Source organism: Lethenteron reissneri, chromosome 8 (genome assembly GCF_015708825.2).
Source record: "Lethenteron reissneri isolate LAM-NWPU_2019-01 chromosome 8, ASM1570882v1, whole genome shotgun sequence".
NCBI classification, from domain to species: Eukaryota; Metazoa; Chordata; class Hyperoartia; order Petromyzontiformes; family Petromyzontidae; genus Lethenteron; species Lethenteron reissneri.
The window spans coordinates 13,186,222-13,198,751 of NC_083786.1; the positions used below are offsets into that span (position 1 = coordinate 13,186,222).

General features: G+C 44.5%; 1 protein-coding gene across 3 annotated transcripts in view; it reads left to right on the plus strand.

Moving 5' to 3' along the window:
* Positions 1-288: 288 nt before the first annotated feature.
* The window catches only part of LOC133361571 (monocarboxylate transporter 12-like), a 30,479-nt gene continuing 18,237 nt past the window's right edge, over positions 289-12,530 (plus strand). The window contains exons 1-2 of one of the 3 annotated variants that reach the window (XM_061580505.1): positions 289-415; positions 3,104-3,195. The gene's annotated coding sequence lies outside the window, so the exon portion shown is untranslated. Of the gene's footprint in view, positions 416-3,072; positions 3,196-12,530 lie in introns of all 3 variants that reach the window. The other 2 variants (XM_061580502.1, XM_061580510.1) reach the window with 2 other exon arrangements.

A 12,530-nucleotide genomic window follows, 5' to 3' on the forward strand; every position in this document is an offset into this window, starting at 1 on the left:
CACTCGTAATCCCTTACTCTAAGCCCAGTCGAGCAGTGTTCGGAGTGAGAAATAAATCCGTGCCTGTAAGCGATGGGATATAAACGGAACACACCTGTTCATTATCACGACACATCACCTTAAATAGCAAGCATGTGAGTGTAGCCTTGCCAACCTGGACGCCACAAAGCAAGATCTTGCTTCCCACTGTCTGACAGGCAGCACGACCAATAACAGATGTGGCATTACGATATATAATTATGTCTGCGTTGCATTTTCAAATGGACGGCAGTGTTACATAATGCGACGGTCATATAGAGGGGGCTGACTTCGATGCTATTGGCAGAGTTGGCGTTTGAGAGGAGGGCGGTGGTGCTCGCTAACAGCACTTGCCCCAACAGTCTGTTAAAGGCTATATGGGGGATCTTTGTATTTGGTAAGTCTTAAACGCATGTGTACATAAACACATACTATACGTGGGAAAGCCTGGGAATTGAAGTAAAAGTACGCGTGTGGGTGACTTGGGATAACGGCTGCAATGCTTGCCTGTGTACAGGGGTACGGATTAAGCTCCGATTGTCGCAATAACTCTTAGTGTTCTCTCGAAGGCTGCGTGGGGCATGCACGTATATGTCGGTACTGGTGAGATTAATGGGTGTTCATTAACAACACGAGCATGCACAGTCTTAGCATAGATTTAGATTCTGTGGGTAGAGCCGCGGAGGTGAGGTTCAAGGAGTGAATTGGGTCAGACCAGGTAGGGGTCTGTAACCTGCGGCACCCGCGTGCAGCGGCTCTTTGGCTGCCCCTCGTGGGCAGCCGGTTTAAAAAAAATAGATTGAATGTCATTGAACGTAAAAAAAGGGCAAAGACAAAAAATAGACTCTTCTTATTTGAAAGGTTGCCGACCCATGTGTTAGACGTATGTTTGGGCAGTGGTTTATGATGACCGCTGTAATGCATGGGTTGTGTTACATTTGGTGGGGGGTTGTGTGCAGGGCTTGCGTTCTCGCTCGATATTTTCCGGAACGATGTGAGGCAGACACTTGGAGTAGGGATTATCGGTGTAAGGCACTACTACTAGAGTATAAAGTACGCCTATACATAACGACTCTATTATATTGTATCCTATATTCCTGTAATCCTGTCTTGACAAAATAAGTATCATGAGGACCAAATGAGGCTCGATGGATGTGGCATGCCAAAATAATTCCCAGGACAGCTTTTCAAACTGTTCCAGCTGATACGAAGCACTGTGTGCGTGTACACTGAAAGTTTGCTGTCATGTGAGAGTGCGTTTGGATGCATGGTATGGAGTAGAGGAAGATTGGGGTGAGAATGATTGTGAATGCGGTGAGAGTGGATGTATTGGGGCGGCGCGGTGGCGAGATGTTAACTCCCTCGCCTTGTGTGGAGGAGGTCGTGAGTTCGATTCAGACCCTGATGCCTGCTGTATATTTAGAGTTTTCATGCTCTGCCCGTGGTCGCTTGGATTTTTCTCCAGGTCCTCCGGTTTTTCCCTCCACGTATAGAAACATGCGTCATTAGTATTGGGCCGCTATACATTTCCACACGACAAGCCACTTCGTTGAGCTATTATTTGTGGCCAGGTCGCTTCTGAAAAAGAGATATATAGCTCAGTGGGCCTTACCTGGTAAAGTAACAAAAACTTAAAATATTTGTGGTTAGATAGGGTGGTGGTAAGTCAGGTGCCACTGTTATGTTTGTGGAGTGGTGTCGGTGATTTGGGCGATGGTAAATTTGGTGGCGTGTGAATGAGAGTTTAGATGACATGGTTGGGTGTGTATGTTGTGATAATGTGGGGAGCGGTAGTGTAGCGGTTAGCGCCGCTACGCGATGACCCCGACCAGATGAATTTGATTCCCGCTCATTGCCACCAACATGAGTGTCGATTATTTGAACCGGTCCCGGTCCTGGGCCTCCCCTAGGTCGACCCAGTCTCAAATGAGTACCTGGTGCGGCGTGTACACATCACCACTCGGGAGACAAAAGCGGCCAGGCGTAGTGCTGTGCCGTGTTGGCCTTCATAGGCGCTCACTAACAGCACTTGCCCCAACGTTCTGTTCAGGCTATACGGGGGATCTTTGTCTTTTTTAGGGTGATGATGTATTGGGCGTCTGTGTGGGGGTGAACTGGGTCCCAGTATGCGTGTGGGGGTTAGAGTGGTGGTGGTGTATTGAGGGGGGTGTGTGTTAGGGTGAGCTGGCTGGGAGTGGGTGTGTATGTGTGGGGGTTCGGGTGGTGGTGTATTGAGGGGGGGTGTGTTTGGGTGAGCTGGTTGGGTGTGAGTGTGTATGTGTGGGGGTTCGGGTGGTGGTGTATTGAGGGGGGTGTGTGTTAGGGTGAGCTGGCTGGGAGTGGGTGTGTATGTGTGGGGGTTAGGGTGGTGGTGTATTGGGGGGGGTGTGTGTTAGGGTGAGCTGGTTGGGTGTGGGTGTGTATGTGTGGAGGTTCGGGTGGTGGTGTATTGAGGGGGGGTGTGTTAGGGGGAGCTGGTTGGGTGTGAGTGTGTATGTGTGGGGGTTAGGGTGGTGGTGTATTGAGGGGGGGTGTGTTAGGGTGAGCTGGTTGGGTGTGAGTGTGTATGTGTGGGGGTTAGGGTGGTGGTGTATTGGGGGGGGTGTGTGTTAGGGTGAGCTGGTTGGGTGTGGGTGTGTATGTGTGGAGGTTCGGGTGGTGGTGTATTGAGGGGGGGTGTGTTAGGGGGAGCTGGTTGGGTGTGAGTGTGTATGTGTGGGGGTTAGGGTGGTGGTGTATTGGGGGTGGGTGAACTGGCTGGGAGAGTGTTTGTGTATGGGTGGGGGTGAGGATGAATTGGGTGGGGCGTGTGTGTGTGTTCCTTGTTGTGCTCTCTGTGCGAGAGCGATTGGGGAATGAGAGATAAATGGTTTCGCAGGCTCTACAGCGCGTGGCATCGCAATTTCGGCTGTTACCAAAGCGGCTTGCGTTTAATGTTGCTCAATATAATTCACAACGAATTGCGAGTCAAATATACTCTATACATGTCTCTGTCTTGCGCTGGAACCCTGCACGTGCTTCAACGTATGAAACAATTCCTAAATAACCACGAAGATCTCTAACTGCCGGACATTTGTGAGATAAGCAACGCGAGCAAGATCGAAGAGCCGCTGGACTGGGTCTACTCCGAGTCTCGTCTTCGCAGCGTCTGTTCTTCCGCGACTTCCCTGCCAAAAGGTATTTGATGGATTTATTTCTAACACAGAGCAGGCTTCCATGAATCAAGTTGACATCCTTTACATTGCAAACCCCAACTGCTGCTACTGAAAATATCCTTGCCAGCGGTGGAGCGTTGGCGCAATGGAAGCAGTGATCTTGGCACATTGCTCCGTAAACCCGGCTGAACCGAGTTCGATTCTTTGCCGCGGCTGACACATCAACGACTGCGCTGTTCAGTGAGACGAACTCTGTGGCGTCTATGCGACGTGGGAGGTGTCAGCCAGTAGTGGATGGACAAAGGGGACGTACACGATTGTATTTGGATTATAGGACGCACTTACAATAAAAGTTGGTGGTACTGTATGTACACATCCTCGGTAGGTGTTCTGTATGTGTGTGCTTGAGCAGATTTTTTAAATTATTGACACCCGGCACGAGTCAACTTCGCGGAGCGTCTTCTAATCCGGAGGATGCAGCGGTGCCTGGTCCGTGCACGCCGACGTCGTGATCCCCCCCCCCACTGCCCCCCCCCCACTGCCCCCCCACTGCCCCCCACTGCCCCCCCACTGCCCCCCCCCCCCACTGCCCCCCCCACTGCCCCCTTAACCCGCGACTGCGGACGCCTGGGGCAGCAGAGAGCTGGCGCTGGCTGGGATATTGTGCAATGGCACCAGAGACATGCGATGCCAATTAAGCGTCGCCGCTGTTCACAACGTGCACTCCTTGCAGCGTTGTCACGTCACTTCGTCAATCCACCACTGGGTGGCATCTTCGCTCATCACGCTGTATCGGTCTTGGGGAGATGGTTGACCATACTTCACCACGCTGGTTAAATGCGGATTGAGGGGGGGGGGGGGCTGCAAATATCACTTGCCACTGATGTTGGCCCTGGCCCGGAATCGAACTCTTGGTAGCCGGCTCCAGTTACACGATGGGAATTGGGTTCTGATGAAAACACAACCCCACATGAATGCAGAGACTGTACGTGTCGTGCATTGGCGTATACTGCTGCATTTACATTATTCAAAAGGCGGACATATGTAGATGCATACTGTGCCTTTCATGCTTGTAAACAAAAAATTGTCGCCAGGCAATGAAGCACTTACAGCTATCTGGAACTGGAATTGTGAGATTCCTCAGAGGGTTAACGTTTGCAGATGCTCGTATACCGGGTGTATGTACGGCGAGTAGCAACTTCACATTGCATGGCTGTCGAGCAACAACACATGATACTGGTAGGAACCTCCTGGTTACACCAGCCCACAGGGGATTGTTGTGCCCGTCGTGCAGGGAGGGGCTGCGTGGGGAGTGGAGGGTGGGGAGGGGCTGGGTGGGTGGGGCTGCGTGGGGAGGGGCTGGTCACCCCGTGGTGCCCTTATAAAACTCAACGTTTAACCTACTCACGCCGGCTTGTGCCCGCCCTCACAGTCGGCCATATTTGCAGAATACACCACGCCGCCGTTGACCCTGGCCATTGACCGAGCAACTCAACGTTCCTACCAGCTCCCTCCGCAGGACAATGTGTTACTCAAGTTGATTCCTCTGCTGAGCGTGGGGAAAACATCACAAGCAATAACCCCCGTTATGTCTGTCCATAGAGTACTGTGTTTATATAATAGATGGTTATTCCATCGGCCTATTGGCTTTCTAGACCAATGTTATCCAGCAACATTTGTGTAAGAACACAAACTCTGGACCGGTTTCGACCCGGCTCTCATCAGCATAGTCCGGCTTGTTTAAACATGCTGCTGGATTATTTTGATATTGGAAGGCAGTACAGTAAATCTAATGGACAAACGCATTATTGTATTCATATGTTGGACGCACTGAATAAAGTTTTGTGTACATATACTTCCGATCCATAGTGCGCTATGACAACGAAAAATAAGTATGGTTCAAAGAAGCCCCAGAACCGACATGGCGTAGGGATGCAGATTTTTGAATCATTGTTGTTGGCAAAATTTCTTGTAGCTCACAAACTGCATCTTGTATTTAGGTTGAGGTCAGAGCTGTAGACATATATATGACACATTTTCAGAAGTGTCATGAATTGGGAAGTTTGGTTAACTTCGAAACTACAATTAAACTATTTTTTTATTTGATCAGATAAGGTCTACTGTCCTATATACAGAACTTAATTCGTTCCAAAACCGTGTTCGAACACCGAATTGTTCGAACACTGAATCAATTTTCCCCATAAGAATGAATGGAAATAACATTAATTGGTTCCCCACCCAAGGATGCTCCTATTATGGGCTATTTTTCACAAAGTTTACAATATAAAAATACAGTACAGTACAAAAAAGCATACAAAAAACAAGAAACACAGTTATAATTAATAGAATAAATTAACATTGAACTTCACTTTACCTGTAGTAAGGAGAGTGGATGTCTTGAGTGGAAGGTGGTGAGGAGGTGTCAGTGTTGCTTGGAAGGGGAGTCCCCCTCCATAAAACGGGTAACTGCCCTTCTGGGGTTCTTTTCTTTGCCTTTTTTCTAGCACTAACTGTGATTCACTTGAGAGCCTTTTTAAAAAAAACTGATCAAGAGAGGATTGTTTCTGCCTCCGTTTTAAGATGTTTCTGAAACGACTCAATGCATTATCATAAAAATCGCCTGCTCTGCTAGCTAATGCCTTATCTGGATGCACTGGGCGAGAGCTACGAGTAAACTGGGTCATTCGCCTTTGTCTCGGTCGCCCTGGCTACGCGTCTCGGCCCAAACAGGTTCGTTGCAGTTGCTCGATCTCCGAATTTTTGTTCGATGTCCGGGGCAAAAAATGGTAGAAAATTTAGTTCGATCACCGAATTGTTCGAGTTCTGGGGCGTTCGATCTCTGAGGTTCTACTGTAGTTCCTTTTCATAAGTGACCTGGCCACAAATGATTGCTCAACAAAGTGGTGTATCATGTGGAAATGTATATCAGGAAAATACTCTAAGCGCGTGATGTTGATTCTAAATGTGGAGGGGAAAACCGGAGGACCCGGAAAAAAATCCATTCGACCACAGGGAGAACATGCAAACTGCAAATATATAGGCGTCAGGGTCAGGATCAAACCCCACGACCTGCATACCAGGTTAACATCTTTCCACCGCGGCACGCTACTTATGGAATGTTTTAGCGTGTCGGAGGAAGCTTGTTTAACCAGGGAACACTCACACATTCTAGGATATAACAACCGCCTGCCTCAATGGGCTCATTTATTTGCCATCGGCTATCTGTCCCGTGGCCCGGTGGGTTTTTGACCCAAATTTGTGGTTCATGAACCCTTGCCTCAAAAGTGCTAAAATACAAGAATAATGTGTTTACACCTCCTTTGTCAGTCCATTGAAGTCCGTCTCGCACCATGCCAGTTTACATGTGTTTGTCCAATCAACTGCACCACACTGGTCAGCAGAGGTTGGTGAAGGAGCTGCTGATGACTGGTTCAGATATCACTTGCCACTGATGTTAGCTGCTTCCAATAATTCAATTCAGGTTGACGGGTTCATGGCGCAACTACTGTTACCACCACTCTCCCATATTCAAATGTGCAGGGACTCCTCTCCTTACAAACATTCGACTTACAAATTCTCCCATCTCCCCCTGGCTGTCCACTCGGCAGCAATTGGGTCCACCATAGTGAGTCGATCAGCCGGTCGTGTGGTAAGGAAGATAATGGGTACTCCAACCTCTTTCAAGACGTCTGGCCAGGATGGAAGAGTCTGCCAAAATACACCCGAGAAGGGCTCTGTATAGCCATCTCTATTGGATGCCCTTTTTCCAGCAATGGTATGAACAATAATTTCACGGCTGCACGTTTATCTTATACTTTACAACAATACTGCATTGTTAATCTGGTCATGAAGCTAAGAAGTTATGAAAAGTGTCATGGAAATACAGCTTTACGTGTTGTACCTTTGCAACTAACTAAAAGGTAATTGGAGCACTTAACTCTAATAGCATTAAATGAGTACCATAGGTATGCTTTATTTCACTTGACAATTACTCTAGGTTCAAATAATGAATTGCCAATTATAATCGGCAGTGCTAATAGTTTTTACACGCATTGTCGAAAGCACTTTGTAGTCTTTTGAATGTTTCTTCTAAAGAATTCTACACTTTCTGAAAATAAATAAATACTCTACTGCTGCTTACATGCACATTGTGTGAATCAGAGGGTTTTGATTTATAAAATGTTGAGCTGAGATGATTATTTTATTAAGCCAATTAATCAACTACTTTTGTGTGGTCGATAACTCCAGCCCCTCTACAAATAGTGGCCGTTTCCACATGCTGTCTGCCGAAGGCTGGAAACCCCCTGCAAGCCCCTCCCAGTGTGATGCAGCTGATAATGCCGATTACATCACCAAGCCCCGCCCATTACCACCTGCACAGCAGCACACGTGGGGACAGATGTGAGACTTTTTTTCCCCCCAACTACATTATATTTGTGTTATCTGATGGGTCGAGTAATGGAATTGGTCATCGCTAGCATAATCAATTAAATATCTCAGATAGCCCAGCTATAATGTAATGCCACCGTTGAAATGTGTTGTGTTATTCATGATTGAACTTGGGTCTCCAAGCTGGCACAGTTTATATATAAAAACTAAATTCAAAATTGGCCACTTGCATGGCACACGACATCCAACCATTTACCGCTAAGAGTGATCTAGGACGAAAAATGAATACTGGAAAACGCAAAAGTTTCAAGAAGGCATAAATCTCATTTCTGTGGTGTTGTCTGAAAACGTTCTTGAATTTAAAATGGCAAGCCCATATATCAGAGACCTCGACGAAACGTCACAATGGATACCAGTAAAACTGTATTCTTAGGTTTTTTCGGTAAAGTCACGTAGGTAAAACATCAAAATTAATGAAAATAAAATAAAGATTTATTTTATTTTCATTAATTTTGATGTTTTACCTACGTGACTTTACCGAAAAAACCTAAGAATATGAATCCTTGCAGTCACGAAAGCTTCAAATCTAGAACCAGTAAAACTGTGTGCGTGCAAAAGGAGAAAATGTGCGGCGTGATTGGCTTCATATCAAAGCGTGGGTGTGGAGGAGGGACACTGTAATGTTCACTTGGAAAAGTAAGAACAAAGGGGGGAAAAAGTGGGTTCGGAAACAGCCGTCGATTAATATATGGCCTTGTCTTTGAGTGTACTTCAAATAAAAAAATGCATATGCCCTGAACGTTGTAGCACACGAATGAGTGGTAGTTCAGGTAGCCTGAAATTAGTAATTGTCCTTTGATGGCTATTATGAGCATGAGTTAATGGTATGATATTACAGTAACTTGTTTTTATTAGGTGTTTTTGTTTCAAATATGTTTTAAGTGAAACAATCAAATATGACTGCTTCCGTCTGAGTAATATTTTTATGGACAGAGTTAATTGTAGTGTTTATATATATTACCTACACTTTTTATACTGAACAAGCAAGTCACCATGTAAGAGTATTCTAACAACTCTGTCATCGTCAGTTCTGCAACGGAATGAATAAACATCAAGAGATGTTCGGTGCTTCGGGCAGATTGCATGAATCAGAAACGTATCCCCTGGCATACCTGACAGTGCTCTCATCCGACTTATATGTAATTAATTTTTAATAATTTTATTATTCTTATCAATAATTATTATTGATGAGAATAATATCAAATCTTGACTTAAAGCTTTCGTGACTGCAGGATTTCATTCTTTGGGTTTTGTCGGTAAAGTCACGTAGATAGGTTCAAATTAATACAAATAATAAATATAAAATAAACAAAAATTACGACGTTTCGATCACAACATAAGCGATCGTCATCAGGAGGAGGAAAGATGACGATCGCTTGTGTTGTGATCGAAACGTCGTAGTTTTGTTAATTTTATATTTATTATTTTTATTAATTTGTCCTCTACTTGACTTTACTGAAAGGCCCAGAGAATAATAATGTACATTCTTTTGCTAATCCATTATTGGATGAAGGCTTTCCTACAATGTGATAGACACAGGAGTTATATGAACAGTACTTTATAATGGTCAGTGTGGGTTGAGCAAATGGCGGGGGGGGGGGGGAGATTGGTTTAGATACCACCTACCACTGATACGAACTATGGTAAAGAATTTAACCCTTGCACAGACTGCATCTATCCAAGCTAATCTCCTGTGCAAAGGACACCAATTCCAACGTTGGTGGAGTAGATTTCCAGAATTAAAATTCTCAATTGTGGTTTATAATGAAGACTCTGAAACCACTGCCCTTAGATATTGTGTGATTATAAAATAGGAAAATGTCATCTCAGTGTACCACCTATCATGACCGTATTTTCCAGATGATATATTGCCCTTTTTCTTCTGTAGTCTGTAAAGCAAAGTTAGGGATTGTGTGCGTAAACAAATTTATATAACTTCGTAGAATCTGGAGACTACGATATATAGTAGTTTATCATCAACACGTTACAATATCATCTCACTTTATAACCAACACATTAGAATATAATATCATGTGTAATATATAAATTGTGTCTAAAGTTAAATAATGTCCGATTTTAACGAGGCGTTGCCACACTAGTTCAATTCACCAAACATTGTTCTATGGACATTTTAAGATTTTAGTGGTTCAAGTATTTTATTAAACACAATGGCAAACTTTGAAAATTTTACTTTATTATCTCAATTGCTGCACACTGGCCTTTGGGTTAAACTTTGTCCAACTTGCACATGCAGGATGTCAGGAAAGGTTAAACAAACAGAGAGTTGCAAATGCAGCACGAAAAGAAATCTGTGGAAGCCCTAAGTGTTTTTACGAACTGTGATTTCAATGGGAAGGTTTCTACATGTTTGTGAATTAAAGTTATATACGTTTAAATATCGTGTATTTCATACCGTATTATTATGGATTTACCAAACCTGCAGTAAGGTATTTATCTTGCACTTTGTAAAATAATATGATTCGTAATTTTTGTTGTTTGGAAAAAATAAGAATAGGTTTTACCCTTTCTGGCAATAGAACAGGTGTTTAAATGTTCAAACACCAAATAGAAACCCTTTTCAAGCAATTGTCTTGTTATATTTGATTAATCCTGACTTTCCTTAGCTTCTATAACACGTTTGAATCACCTAACCTTTTATGATATGTTTGCTTAAATAAACATATATGTACGTCTTAATATGTTACGGTGCCAAGGTAATGTTAATCACACTATAGTCGCGGCAAAGTGTATTTCTACTACACGACTGCCAATGGAATCTATGCAGTTTATAACATTTGGCTTTGGCTGCCCATCTGACCAAAAGGCTTATAAACATCTACATCTCATTTAAACTTTAAATCATACACGTTAGATACTGTAAGTTCCCCACAATGTCTATATAATGCCTCACACCAGTGCAAGCAACCACCAGCAGCTCGTGTTCTTGTCACTGCTACCAGCCGATGACTCACCACAGCTGGGCAAAGGAATCCTCAATGTCTGTCTGCCAGTCCCTCCTGTCCTTCACTGCTCACATCCAGTGGTACCCTCCGCAACACCGCGATGTGACCCCACTGCCGTCGTCTCTTCCTCTGCCTTCCTCTGCTTCTCTTTCCCTCTCGAGGTCGCAAACTCAACAGTGAAGTTTCGTTTCTCATCTCCCGTCAGTTGTTCTCAAGACACGTCCTGCCCATTTCCGCTTCATTTCTTTGGATGAAACAACAGCTGCATTGATCCCTTTGCTTTTCCTTAATTTTCCATTGCAACCAGCTCGTGCCAACCGTTAGTGCTCCGGAAATGTTGCTGAGAGTACAGCCAACAGAGTAAAATGCTGTTTGGACAAATTCAGCATTGCCAAGGTTTTCTGGAAAAAACAACAACTCTATTCTATTGGGACTGAGATAGCCAAAGTTGAGGCTGCAATGTGAGCCTGTTATTAATATTCCCCTGAAAATGTCTTGGTGAATAAAATAAAACTACAAATGTATTTGACATGTGACAAATAAATGGGGTGGTGGGGGGGGCTGTTTGACATAATCTTGGAGGGCATGGTATACAGAAAAAGCAGGGGAGGATGACCGAAGATCAATTGGATGGCAAGTGTGATAACGTGGACTGATAAGCGGTCAAAGCAGCTGACAAAGACTGCAAAGGGCAGGCAAACATGGAGAGAGTTGAAATCCGAGGCATCCACTCTATAGTTAATTCTATCACGACCACTGCTGTTAAAGGGATAGGTGATAATCATAATTAAAGTGTCTAAATGAAGCTTGTCGTCACAACTTTTTTCTGCAGGTGGTGTGCTTTCTAAATGTTGGCGAAACTCAACGGCTGGAGCAACCATAGGTTGCAAAAATAGAGCCGTTTTTTAATAGAAATAAGCTTATAGGTGTACCCAGTGACTTTAAATCTATCCGGTAGTTTGTGGTGGTCCTGTGATAAATTACAGTGTTGTGTACGTAATACTGTACATGTACGGCTCTCTTTCCAATCCTCTGCTGGATGAGAGCCTCTACGTCATGTGGATTATGGGGATTATTGTACCATACTTCATAATGGTGAGTGTGCAGGGAGCATAGTACAGTACAATACAACGGATCTTACTCTACTGCCGCCTGGTGACTACGTAGCCCCACAGCAGGCTCACAGCTCCTGGTTGACGCCCTGTGGTCGCTCTTTGCACGAGCGAGCCAGGCTCAAACTGCTGAGTTTCTATGGGCTGATGAGATTAGATGCATTCCAGGTGATTTGGCCACAGATGCATTCCAGGTGATTTGGCCATAGACGCCTGCGGTGTTGTACAAACTTAGAACATTTCGATTCACAAGATGCATAATTGCCCACTTGACTCTGTGTGCTTTATTCTAGCCACCATTCACCCAGCAGGACACGTGGCATTTCATAAACACTTGCAATTCTTTTCTGCAGACGCTGCTTTTTTATCTTTTTATGTGCATGCGAGACTGGTAATATTTGGCAGTTTTCTCAACTGTTAGTGTGAAGTGGTGTGATTCATTGGCAGGAGTGGCTCAGGCTAGGTATGCTTTAGATACTGATTTGCAGAATTGAAATCGGCGTGCCAAATCGAACTTTAAAGAACTCCGGAGACACGGCCGAGTGGGTAGCGTGTTTGCCGCTCGTTGCAGACGTTCATAGTTCAAGCCCACAGCTGCCCTAGTTAATACTGCGAGTTATATTAACCAGAACGAGTGCCGTCTGCTTCACAGTGGGCATTAATGATCTCGTGATGTTATAAAAAAAAGTAGACCATTTGTGCCAGCATCATGGTCTAATTTGACAAATTAGAAAAATTACTCAACTGAGGAAAGCTCGTAGCAAAATTGCCCCTAACAGTGCAACTTAGCAGGACCCTCTTAAAAAATTGTAATTCCTGGTTAAATAAAGAAA